The following is a 13,858-nucleotide window of genomic DNA, read 5'->3' on the forward strand; positions in this document are numbered from 1 at the left end:
GTATATTGTGGGTGGGGGTGTGCCGATGATGGTACAGTCAGTTGGTTTAGGTGCAATATTGAAGATTTAAATTTAGTAAATTGCAAGGAATACTCACATATATGGAATGTACACAAAACACACCGGTTGTTGACATTGGTTTATGATTTTGATTTCGAAAAGACTCTTGGTTTGACTTTAAGGGTTAAAAAGGGAGTTGCCAGAGTGTATATCTATTTTATATGGCTAAATTTTTTTTTTTGGAAAAAACTCATAACGTTTTTTGAACATCAAACTAAAAATATATGACATCGTACTAATTGTCAGAAAACGAAGCCAAAATCAAAGGTTTTGAAATAAACGACTAACATTTAAGACTTTTAAACACAAACTTTTTTTAAAACTTAAATATTTTTGTACAAATGTAGGTATGTTAATTTTTTTTAAAACAAAACTTTCAATTTTATTTAAAAGAAAATCAAATGCAACTTAGCAACACTAAGAAGGGAATATCCTTTAGTTCGTTCGTTGGTTGACAGAAAAAGCAGGGAAAGAAGTCAAACCAATAATATAGGTTTAATTGAATTGCTGAACCTTAATGACTTTTTACGGTATAAGTACCTACTTCGAACACTACATCTAAATATACAGTAAGAGAGAAGAATTGGTTTATAATAATTAAAGGGGTTGGAAGTGTGGATTGCAATTATTGCATGAGAACTGTATTATTGCAAGAAAATAGTCGTTTAAAAAGAATTAGTGCGCATAACCTATAATATTGTACTTTATAGAAGAACGTAACGTTCATGTAGTCTTTGATGTACAGTACATAGTTAAGTGTACCTAACCCTACATATCAATTGCTTTGGAAGAGTAGTTTTATTGCGCTTAAGATAAGGCTTGAATTTATTTTTATAATGGGGTTTTCTGCTGATCTTAGATTGAGTTGATTTGTTGGATATACATAAAAGTGTTTTTTATTTTGTTAATAAAAACTAGTTAAGGTATTAATTAATTTTGCTGTGTAAGAACAATTTGAAATAAAGTGTAGTGGAATAAAAAGGAGTTCAATGAAGGGTTTTAAACAATTGTTTTAAAAACGTTATAAAACTTAGATGATTGCACTTTTTTAATTACATCTTTGGAAACTGATTTGATAATTAAAACAGTTGGTTTTTAATTAAGTGCTTGCAAACAGGTGCTTACATTTATAAGAATGTCAGTATTCCCAGTATAGAACCTAAGGCATTAATTCGGTTTTATGGCAGGTGCTTAGTTTCAGTAATAAGCCAATAAAAACTTAAGAATAGATTTCGTCAAAATCAATATCTTTTTGTTTTAAAATGTTCATTTATTATAAATATAAAAAACTGGTAATAATTACGACATTCATAAAATTTTAAATTTGGAAAAATTTAAGTAATTATGATGAATTATTAAAAAAAAATATTTTCTTTAAGAAAGAGCAAATATTCAGATTATTAAGAAGAAAGCACAAACAAATTGATTTTAAAAATCCTGAAACTAGTCTTCAATTCCATAAACAAATTAAAAAATCTATTCTTTGAGGTAAATTTCCTTTAAATGGTCCAGAAGACCAAACATTTCTGGCAAACTTTCTTAGTGTATATGGCTTTTTGCATCTACATTTTTGTAAGGTTTTTCGCATTTTGCAATTAATACGTTTCAGCAAAATTTCTAACATTTCTGCATGAAATGTATCCCAAACTCTTTTAAACTGCTAAATGCTTTTAAAGGTATTGAGTCAAGCAATAAAGAAAAGAAGAGCTCGAAGAAAATGGAAAAATAATAGATTTCCAGATGATAAAACAACGTTTAACCGTATAAGCAACAATCTTAAAAAACAAATTTACAAATTTAAAAATGATTCACTCAGTACATTCCTTAGGAAGATAACGACTGATGCTTTAACCAATTTTTCGCTATGGAAAGCAGCCAAGTGCCCGAAAACACCGCAGTTACAAAACTCGCCCTTTGAAATCTCAAGATGGAAAATGGATCGGTAACCCGAAAGAAAAAGCTGACCTTTTCGCTGAACATCTTGCGAATGTTTTTAAGTCATACTCATCAGCTGAAAATAGCTTACAGTTTGTTGATAAGATAGATGAAAGTGAAATACCAATAATTGTAAGACTTAAAGAAATAAAAAGTATGCATGCTTTAAGCACCGGTATGTCCCGCACTATTGGAAAATTGCTGAAGCAATTGTCATATCAAAGCAAGGTTAACCACCTAAAGAAGTGACGGCTTACAGAACAAAATCGCTTATACCAATTATGGCAAAAGTTTTTGAAAAACTTCTTCTGAAGAGACTTAGCAAAATCATACAAGAAAGAAGGTTAATCTCAAACCATCGGTTTGGCTTTAGAAATGAACATTCTACGATAGACCAAGTTCATAGCATATCGGATGTAATGAAAAAAGAATTAGAAGAAAAACAAGTATGTTCAGCTTTTTTCTTAGATGTTGCTCAAGCTTTTGACAAGGTTTGGCATGAGGGACTTGAGTACAAACTGCAAGGGGATCTTCCCAGGCAGGTGGTTTTAGTGGTTGAAAGTTCCACACTATTTGGTGTCGAATACTGCCAAGTGTCTTTTGAAAAAAAAAAAAAAAAATTCCATACAAAAAAATGTGTATGTGGTGCCCAAAAACTCGTCTTTAAGTTAATTGTGTACTGATTATAGGTTTTGATTCGCCCTTCAAGTTAGATCCAATTAAAGCAACATCCCAACAACCATATACAAGATTTTTGGATTTCCCGCCCCAAATGCGACAATTCTGATGATTCAAGTCCACATGTTAAATACGTTATCATACGTTGTTTTCGGAATACTCAAAGTTCACAGCTGCCCTAATAAAGTACTATTAAAATGAAATCTATTTTTGGAAACCGATTTAAAAATAGAACAGACATAGAAAGAATTTACGATATATACAAACTTTTGAAGATCTCGAGTTTAATATTTCGGAAAAATATTATATGCGGAAAAATTTAAGGTTAAAATAAACTATTTTTAGACAAAAGCCGATTTTTGTGTAGTAGTAGTAGAAAACCGTAAAACCGCATAAGAATCAGTTAAAAAAACGGAGCGTTGAATATCGAATACATTGATTTTGAGGAGGGTTTTGGCGGTGTCAATGAATTAATTAATTTATATTTTAAAGTGCTGTCAGCAATTCTGTTATTATTGATGATCAATGATGTGGTACGGCTAGCTTTGGCAGGAACTGGAGGAATATAATAGCAGTAATCGTTTGGCTGAAAACCTTCAAAGTAAAATCTGGTCAGCCTATGGGAATCCCACAGTTATCATCTCAACAGCTCAACAGCTTATAGGAAATGTAGAGAGTGTCCACTATCTTAGAAGGTGGATCTGAAAAAGATATCACTAAACGTATTGAGAATTCAAAGCCTGCATTTGGGATCTTATCTAATGTTTGGAGGAACAACTCTCTCATCTTGAAGACAAATTTACAACTGCTTCGCTCAAACGGATACTGAAAATAGCAGGAACGATTACTTTAAAGCTGCAATCCTTCATTAGTAAGTTACTACGAAATATGTTAAGGGTTTTCTGGCATGTCAATAATTGATACTTCTATACGAAGGCGCAAGAGGCAGTAGACTAAGCACACGCTTCGAAAAGGTAATGACTGAAAGCGACAATGCAATGGAATAAATTGCATCAAGAAGACATAAGAGGAGGAGTTGTCGAGATTGGGGTTAGATCTGGAGGGAGCTCAATCATATCACCGGAAACCACACACGATTCCACAGTAGGTAGTTGAAATTTGAATTCTCAAGTTACGTAATTATTTTAAATTCTAACTTTTGAACATGAATTTAAATTATTTACCATTCCATTATTTATAAGATCTATAATGAAGATGTTTATTCTTTCCTCACCTGAAAAGATACAAAAAAAAAATAATGATTAACTTTATTTTCCGATTAAATGTTAATTTAAAAAATGTATGAACTTTTATCAATTTTATAATTACGTCGTACGTTCACGAAGTTTTTTTCGTCGTCCATAGCTCAAGAACCAGTAGAGATATCGGCTTCAAATAAATTTCGCTATAAAGATAATAATACAGAAAGGGCTCTCAAGAAAATTTAGTGGGTGTTTTTTTTGGTTTAAAAGGTCCATGTTCCCCCGGCATGCAGAAAAGTTAAAGTTGTTTTTATACCCAAAGCAGGTCAATCCTAAAGATCTATAAGTCTATCATCATTCCTTCTTAAGACCTTTTAAACATTGATTGATATCCATTAACCCTTTGTTTCATATTGGTTTTGCTGTTGAACCAGAAAATGTACACTTATTTGATATGTGTCTAAAGGTTTTATGAGGAAAACCAAGGGGAACAAAGCCTTAAAGGGCAATTTTTGATACAAGACTTCTGTCTTCGTCTCAATATGCTTACTGTAAAGGTAAATCGGTGGAAACAGCGTTACACACCTTAGTACGCACCGTCGAATATTCCCTCCATCATAAAGAGTTCACTATAGTTGCTTTACTTGACATCGAAGGTGCCCTTACCAACGTTGATATATCTGCAGTCACATCTGCACTAACATCTCTAAATGTAGAAAATTCGCTCCGGGAGTTGATTCATTTAATGCTTACTATCAGAATAATCAACTCAAAACTGGGCAACTCTTCGGGCAGACGATTCGTTAGTAGAGGGACACCGCAAGGTGGTTTTCTATCCCCTCTCCTCTGGAACCTAGTGTTGAATGAAATCCTAACTAGTCTGGATGCGGAGGGTTTCAGAGTGGTAGCCTATGCGGACGACGTTGCTATAGCAGTTTCAGGAAAGCATCTTAATATCCTAAAAGAACTCTTACAAAATGCCTTGGACAGACTAATTCTTTGGGCTGATCGGTGTGGTTTGGGTGTTATCCCACACAAAACCGATTCAGTCTTATTTTCGAGGAGATACAAAATTCCATTTATCAACCCTCCCTTTATTAAAAGAATCCAATTAAAATTCTCAGACGTGGCTAAATACCTGGGCCTTGTCTTAGATAAAAAACTGTCTAAATTGAAAACGGAACGTACAGGAAAGAGTCAAAAAAGCTACAACTGTAGCTATCTCTTTTTGGAAAAAAATTTATTGGTTATAAATGGGGCTTACAACACGCATTGGCTACACATTTTTTGTACGGTGTGGAAATGTATAAACAGGGATAATTTAAATAAAGTCCAACGTTCAGCTTGCCTATGTAAAAGCGGACCGCTTCGCAAGACCCCATCTGGGGTACTGGACACTATACTCTACCTTACACATCTTGACATACTTAGCAAACAAATAGCTGCAAGCTCTGCTGTTCGCCTCAGAGCTTCGTCACAGCGGACTTACAACAACATTGGCCACTCCGTAATTCTTAGATATTTAAAATCAATTCCAAGGCACACAGACTTCACCACCCACCAACTGTAATTCGACAGAATTTTTCAGATTTCTATACCTCCCAGATCTTTTTGGGAGAAAAGGAAATTCTTGGAGGATGAGTCAATCCATTTTCACACAGATGGGTCAAAACCAAAAGAAGGGGTTGGAGGAGGTGTGTACATTGAACGACTGAAATTAAGTATCTCATTTCGCCTTCCCAATCATTTTAGCGTGTTCCAGGCGGACATTTTGGCGATAAAGGAAGTCTTGTCCTAGCTTAAAGAAAACGTGATATCAACATCTTATACCCGGACTCAGTCTCTACAAACTCTATAACAGTCCATAACTGTCGATCTTCTCTAATGGAGATGGCGCAACAGTTTAATATTCACCTTTACTGGCTGCCGGGCCATAGAGACATTTCAGGTAACTGTAAGGCAGATGAACTCGCCAAGAACGGTACAGTACAGCCTATCCTACCACGTTTGGCAAGTACTGGCAAACCCATCGCTACATGTAAACTGCTGCTAATGCAAGACGCTGTGAGGAGGGCAGGCAAAAAAACATCTGGCCAGCATTGGATTTCAAACGCTCAAGGTGCTTGCTCTCACTTAGCAGATCGCATATAAACTCAATAATAGGTGTCATAACCGGACACTGTCTGAAATGAAAACACGCCAAGGGACTAGGCGTATTCTCAAATGACTTTTGCAGAAGCTGTATTGACGATGAAGAGGAAGAAACGGTTCTTCATATTTTCTGCACATGCCCTGCTTTAGCTCGAAAACGCATGAATTACCTAGGAGAATTCTTCTTTAACGATCTAAACGATCTAAATTATATCAGCATAATCAGCCTCTCACTTTTGTAAGGGACTCAAACTGGTTTCACTGAGCTAAGGAGGAAGCCTCAAGATGGTATCACAATAGGCCATTAAACTGGCCTAAGTGTGTCCGTTTGAATCTTGGACAGCCACTTTAACCTAACCTAACCTGGTTTCCTAAAATATCTCACGAACCAATAATTCCAGCGACTTGAAATAAATTTTGTATTATATATTGAAACGACTATTGCGCCACCTAATTTATTTTTTTTTCGTATTGAAACGTGTTGCCAAACAAGTATATTTTAGAAAATAAAAATCCAATTAACGTTTTACGAACAAAAACTGAAAACACAATAATTTTTCCCAACGAAAAATAACCTTTTTGACACCTGGTAAAATTTTGAGAAAAATCGAATTCGCAGTTTTTTTTATAAAAAAATAAAAACCTGAGGAAAAACATTACTTAAAGTTGGTAAAAATTGACTTTCGACTCAAATGTTTTTCAAAACTTTGAGATACTGGATTTAAACTAATTGTATCTCTTGAAAAATATTGTTTTCAACCTTCAGTAGCATTTTGAGAAAAATTGGCATTTGGGTAAAAATCTCGTTAACAAAAGAAGATTTTGAAATCAAACTATTTAATTGTATTTAAAATGTTGTTGGTAATTTTTAATTTTTTAAAAATAATTCAACCGAAAAGTTTCTTAACACAACATGAAAACCTACAAACCTTTTTAGACAAATCGACAGGAGGGATTCTAAGTTATCAGTGTGTTTCGCATCCCAGCCTCGTTTTTTCCTTTTTTAATGCATTTTTCAAAAAAAGTGAATAAACCTCTCAGTGACTCGATGGAAAGTAAAATTTAAACTTACTAAGCATGAAGTCTAAAATATGCATCCATTTCATGTACCTCAACAATTATTGATGATATTTATTGATTTTGCCAAAATTAGATTTCCTTCAATAATATAATTGATTGATGTTTACCATGATTTAATTTGTCTCTGTAATAAACGACTTTGAACAATTTATTAACCTTGTGTGTTGCTTTAACTTTTTGTACTTTTACTTTTCATATAAAACGAACAACAATTTGGTTTTATAAATATTTTATTTACAAAAACATCATATTTACTTTAATGTAATTAAAACAATATTTATGTTTCGATTATAGAACAAAACTTATTCAATAGAAACACAATTAAGAGAAACATATCCGACAAATGTTATTAAAATTTGACTACAGAAAAGCCGACAAACATCAATTTTTATTACCGAAAATCCTACTAAATTTTCTATAGCTAAAATTATGTGTTTGATAGTAATATTTTGTAATAACCGTTTGTTTAAAAAACACACTAAAATCAAAATAACCATCCTTTTCAGACAAACACAAAATCCCAAATTAATTACCAATTTGATATCAATCATACTATTTATACGATTGTCCCAATCGAAAAGAATAATGGCCCCTGGAAAGTATGAGTTCCTTAATGGCTAGTATTTAGGCTATAAAATTTCGTTTTAATGTTAGAAAAAAGGAACAAGTAAATACTCAAAAAAGAAAACGGAAATTATAGCTTGTGAACAGCTTTATAGCTAACGAGCATTCCTTTTATGTAGATGTCATTACTCATTTTTGTTTATTTATATTTTTTGTGGTAATTTTCTCAATTTTTGTTTCAAAAATAATAAAATAAAAAATACATAATATATGTATTTAAATACGAATGTGTTTGTGTAAGGCCATCGGCGATGAAATGCTAAACGAATTATTATGATTCTCTTTGTCCTTGTGACTTCGTTGTCGTAGTCGGCTGTGGATGGTCGGCCGGCCATATTATGTATATTGAGGACTCTAGTAGGTAATGATAACAAAAAATTGGGGGCGAAACGGATACGCACACAATCCTTTTTACAAAAGGACAACGTAAAATTAATAGACCATTAAGATTTATTTCTGATTATGTTGTGGGTTTTGGATTTGGCTGAAGTTAATTTTGATTTGACTTTGGTGCGCATTATTATTGTCGTTTGGGGCTCGTGCCCGCGAGGCCTTAATAGGTGGGTAAAATTGGTAGAAAATTTAAACCGAAAAGTAATTTTCTTATGCAAAGCAAGAAAATTAGGATATTTGATGCTTTGATGAACTCGTCGTCGGTGTCCACGGTTCTTTTCAAAGAAAGTAAAAACTTAGAACTACAATAATTTAATTAATTGCAGGATCTGCCGTTATGTGAATATTTGATCGACTGTAGACTCTTCTGCTCTAAAGCCACACTGATAAGGACCTATCAGGATATTGACGATGGTTTTTAGACCTTCAAATATTACGGCAGAGACAATTCTGTAAGCTATGTTAAGTAGACTGTAGTAGTCTATAGTTGGTGGACTTTAGAGTGTCTGCTTTTTTAGAAGTCTGCATCCTAGGGTGCAAAATAGAGAATAGTCGGTCGGCCTGAGCCTTGTCCTTCTTACACTTAGAAGATGAGGCCAACGAAATAAACAAAAGGGGGAAAAGGCTATGCTTGGAAATTAGTTCCTTCGATTTGCTCAAGATTGGTATCAACATTGAATGCAAAAGACGAATTAGCGTACAAATTTAATCTCCCAATATCCTTTGAGAAGTTGCTGTGATTTAGAAAGAGGTGAATGGCAAACCCAATACCGTTGTATATTTAATCGGCATCAGATGTGCACTGTGCATGCAATGATAGTGGGAACTGCATTGACTGATGTTACATCTTATTGTCTAAGGGTCACGTAGAAAGAGCAGAAGTGCAACGCCTTAAGTCATATTATCAATCCCACCAACTGCAATTTAAAAGCAACTCCTATTGAAAGTTTCATTGTTTCTATGCAAAAACTCTTTTTCACTCGTTGACACTTTAAGTTCTGTATCCTTACGATAATCCGGAAACGGATACACAACATTTTTAACATGACATAGGTATTAGGGTTAACATTAGAAGAATGATTCAAAACGCTTCTGGTTATTATGTTAATGACCAAGACCCTCAAAACAAACAATTTCTGGAAAATAGATATGTAAGAGGCATAAAAACGAGGCACTTTAAAGAGGGGGTTTCACAATCAAAGAAATGTGGTAATTTTAGACAATTTCCTTGCATAAACAGGACTCATTAACAAAAAGCAACCAAAACGGTAAAACAATTTAAATTATTTTCCTTGAGGCCTCAATTTAAAGTAATTATTATTATTCTGAATCATCTCAGGAGAAATCTATTTATAATTCCAACTAAAACATCCATTTGGTCATCATAGTGCCTAAAGCTAAATCTTTATTTTTTGATTCTAAACTACTATAATAATATCTTCTGTGTGTATTCTATATCTACATATTATGTGCATTTAAAATGAAGAGTTTTATGCCAAACATAACAAATAATATCTATATAATTTCATTATAAATTAGTTGCGTGGAAATATCACTTTAAAAACAAATAGTAATGATGCGGTTATACGTAAATGGTAAATGACAATGTGGTAATTAATTGTATATGTGGCAAAGTTTAATTAAATTTGCTTAATTGATATACATGGTCAGTGGGTCAGCATTTTAAAATTCTACGAAATATATCATTATATCCATTCAGGATACAATATTACAATATGTATGTAAGTTAAAGGGTTTTTGTTTAATGTAGTCAAATTAAGGAAGATGTTTTCTCTTTTCTAAAATCAAACCTTTTATGGTTTTCATTTAAGTATCTTAAAATGTTTGTGTGGTTTAAACCAAAGAATGTTAGGAAATAAAGGGAAATTGATAGAAGACAAAAATTAAAACAATTTAAGCGGCAATTGTAATACGGATTCATATAATTTAAAAAAAAAAACATATTTTTTATAGAACTTAAATCGTTCAATGATACAAAAAGGTGTTTAAAGAAAAGAGGGATGATTTTAGAGATGCCAAAGTGTTTAAATTAAAACTATCGCCATCGATGGGACATTCTTCATATCTTTGAATAAAGGTAAAATAAAATGTATTCAGATATATTTTTCAAATTTCTTAATGGTGTCTATTAAGAAAAGGATATCAAAATCGTTAAATTCATATTGATCGATTTAAACCGAAAAAGTCAGTCATTAAGCCGTTGCTCAGATAGCTCAAAATTATCGATGACAAAGAACATATAAGATTCATTAACAGCTATTGAATACCGTCGTGATGCCTGCTTCCCTTTTTAACTAGGAAGTTATTGTAATGGGTCCGATTTGTCAAATTGAAAATTTTGACATTTCTCGACGTTTCAAGGTCCCTAGAGTCGAAATAAAAGATTTTTAGAAAGATGTCTGTGCGTGCGTGTGAACGTACGTTCGTATGTTTTTTTCGTCCTCCATAGCTCAAGAACCAGAAGAGATATCAACTTCAAATAAATTTTGTTATACAGATAATAAGCAGAAAGATGCAGAAAGGGGTCTCAAGAAAATTGAACATTTTGGTTAACCCTAAGTATCTTACGAACCAAAAATGCTAGAGACTTGAATTAAATTTTATATAATATATTGTAACGTGATACCAAACAGGTATATTTTTTGAAAAAAAAAAAATCAATATAACGGTTTTTTTTTATAAATCAATAAAATTGAAAAAAAAAAATTGTCACCTCCAAAATTTTACGACTGAAATATGACTTCATCTCCAAAATAATTTTGTGCAACGAAGGATAATGTTTTTGACATATGATAAAATTTTAAGCAAATCTAATTGACATTTTTTTTTATAAAAATAAAAATCCAAAAAAAAACATTACTGAAAGTTCGTAAAAATTGAATATCGATTCAAATATCTTTTCAAAAACTTGAAATTTAGGCTTCAAGCTTATTTTATCTTTTAAAAAATATTGTTTTCAACATTTTGAAAAATGTTGGGAAAAATGGAATTGACAGTTTTTTTTTTACAAAAAAATAAAACCTTACAAAAAATTAACAAAAGTTGGTAAAAATTGATTTTCGACTCAAATATCTTTTCAAAACTTTGAGATATTGCCTTTAATTTACTTTTATCTTTACAAAAATATTGTTGTCAATATTCAGTTAAAGTTTGAAAAAAATCGAATTGACAGTTTTTTTACAAAAAATTAAAAACCGAAAAAAAAATTAACAAAAGTTGGTAAAAAATTATTTTCAACTCAAATATCTTTTAAAAACTTTGAGATAATAACGTTTGACTAATTTTTTCTTAAAAAAAATATTGTTATCAATATTAGGACACATTTTGATAAAAATCGAATTGACAGTTTTTTTACAAAAAATAAAAACCTAAAAAAATATATAAAAGTTGGTAAAAATTGATTTTCGACTCAAATATCTCTTCAAAACTTTTAAATATTGGCTTCAAACTAATTTTATCTTATAAGAAATGTTGTTTTCAACATTCGATACAATTTTGAAAAAAATCGAATTTACTGTTTTTTTACAAAAAATAAAACTTTAATAAAAAAAAACAATACTAAAACTTGAAAAAATTTACTTTCGGCTCAAACAGCTTTTCAAAAATTAAAAATATTGGCTTCAAACTTATTTTATTTCATAGAAAATATTGTTTTAAATATTCAGTAATTTTTATATAAAAATCCAACAGTCCGTTTTTTCATAAAAAATAAAATCTACAAAAAATAGTGCGCAAATTTGGCAAAAATTGATACGAGTACATATAGACAAACTTTTAAGCAAAACAAATCGACAGACGGTATGGGAAGTTATCAGTGTGGGTCGCATCTCAGCCTCTTTTTTCCCTATTTAAATGATCTACTAAAAATTCAGAGAGTTTCTAAAAAAAGGAGAACCTCTTAACTGCACTAACTATAGACGCATTAGTCTATCTAACATCGCTTACAAAATCTTCTCTTCCGTAATATATGAACTTCTAAAGCCCATAGTTAACAACCTGATAGTTCCTTGTCAGAGTGATTTTAGACCAGGAAAGTTCACAGTCGATCAAATATTCACATTACGCCAGATCCGGGGAAAAAACGTAGAACATCAAATCGACACCAACCATTTTTCATCGATTTCAAGGCCGAATATGACATATGAGTCATGTCTAGTTTTGGCATCCATACCAAACTTATAAGTTTGTGCAGGATAACCATGGAGAATTCGCGCTGCACCATAAAGGTTGGAAACAACTTAAAAGAACCTTCGATGCCAAAAAAGGTTATAAACACGAAGATGCAGTGTCATGCGATTTTAATATTGTACTTGAAAGAATAGTGTAGAGCTGTCTTATTTCTGCCATATGCTGATGTCATTGACATAATCGAAAGAACTCAGCCTGATGTCAATGGGGCTTTTGTGAGTATTAAGGCAGGTTTAACGGTTAATGAAGGCAAAACAAAGTACATTAAGTCGTAAAGAAACGACTTACTACACCGAATTCTCGGTCAAAATTTCACAATCGACAGATGTAACTTTGAAGTGGTCAAGGACTTCGTCTACCTAGGCTTCGCTATGAACACAGAAAACAACACTCTGAGCGCTGAGATCAAACGAAGAATAACTCTTGCGAACCGCTTGTAGCAAATCCCTCTCTCAAGGGACCAAAGTGTCGCTTATAAGACGCTCATCATCCTTGTCCTGCTATACGATGCAAAATCATGGACTGTAACAAAAACGGATGAAAGCACCTTGGGTCGGTTGTTTGAAGTGGATTGAAAGAGAAGATGGAACGACTAACTGTACAGCCCAGCGACGAAGACTTAGCTAGAAGGGTATAAGTCCAACGCCTAAGATGCCTGAGTCACGTAGAAACCAATCATGGAAACCAATACTCTGGCCCGAAAAGTCTTCGAATTCACACCCACAGGACAGCGCAGTAGAAGAAGACCGCGGATCAGTTCTCGAGCACAAGTGGAAATTAAACTCACCCAACTTGGAGCACGAAACTGGAGACATCTAGATAGGGACTGAGCTAGATGGAGATGTTTTTTAGATGAGGCCCTTGTTCACACAGGACTGTAGTGCCACCTGAAGTAGGTAGGTAAGTAAAAACTCAATTACCTTTCTCCTTTCAAGCAACTCAACTAGAATATGAGCCCCTCCATGAATTTTTTATTTAAATGCTGAGATTATTTTACTAACCGTACTTTTCGAATGTGAACTTATTTACAACTGGGTTTGCCTATTATTTAATCTACAGGAAGTCAAAACTAATCTGCATTGATACCTTCATTCAAACCCTCTCTTTCTTTGCTTATTGTATCACTTTAACCTTGACTTAAAAGGGGGACTTCTGGATTACATGATTCGATGTAAAAAAAATAAAACAATGACTAAGCTAGTCAAGAATTCACACAAAATAGTGGATTTTTAAAACCATTATATATTTTTTAAATACATCAAGTTGAGTATCATTTTATTCAATAATATTTCATCCAGGACATTCTTTTTACAGAATTAGTAAAGCTTCGCTTATTTTCCACCATCAGCTCTCAAAGTTCGGAATTCCCTTTTGGAAGACCCTTTACAAATTATACATGCATCGCTTGCAAAAGTTAGACTAATTTTTGTTTATGATAATTATTTAATTGAAACATTTAACTTTTACTATGCTTAGAATTAAATCCGATACAACCTAGAAGATGCGCTTAGTCAATCATCAAACTT

General features: G+C 32.6%; 1 protein-coding gene across 1 annotated transcript in view; it reads left to right on the forward strand.

Annotated features, from left to right (window-relative positions):
• LOC129938547 (protein turtle homolog A-like) overlaps positions 1-13,858 on the forward strand; it is a 103,317-nt gene that overhangs the window by 75,790 nt on the left and 13,669 nt on the right. The gene's annotated exons all lie outside the window — the stretch shown is intronic.

This window comes from Eupeodes corollae, chromosome 1 (assembly GCF_945859685.1).
Source record: "Eupeodes corollae chromosome 1, idEupCoro1.1, whole genome shotgun sequence".
In the NCBI taxonomy this organism is placed as follows: domain Eukaryota; kingdom Metazoa; phylum Arthropoda; class Insecta; order Diptera; family Syrphidae; genus Eupeodes; species Eupeodes corollae.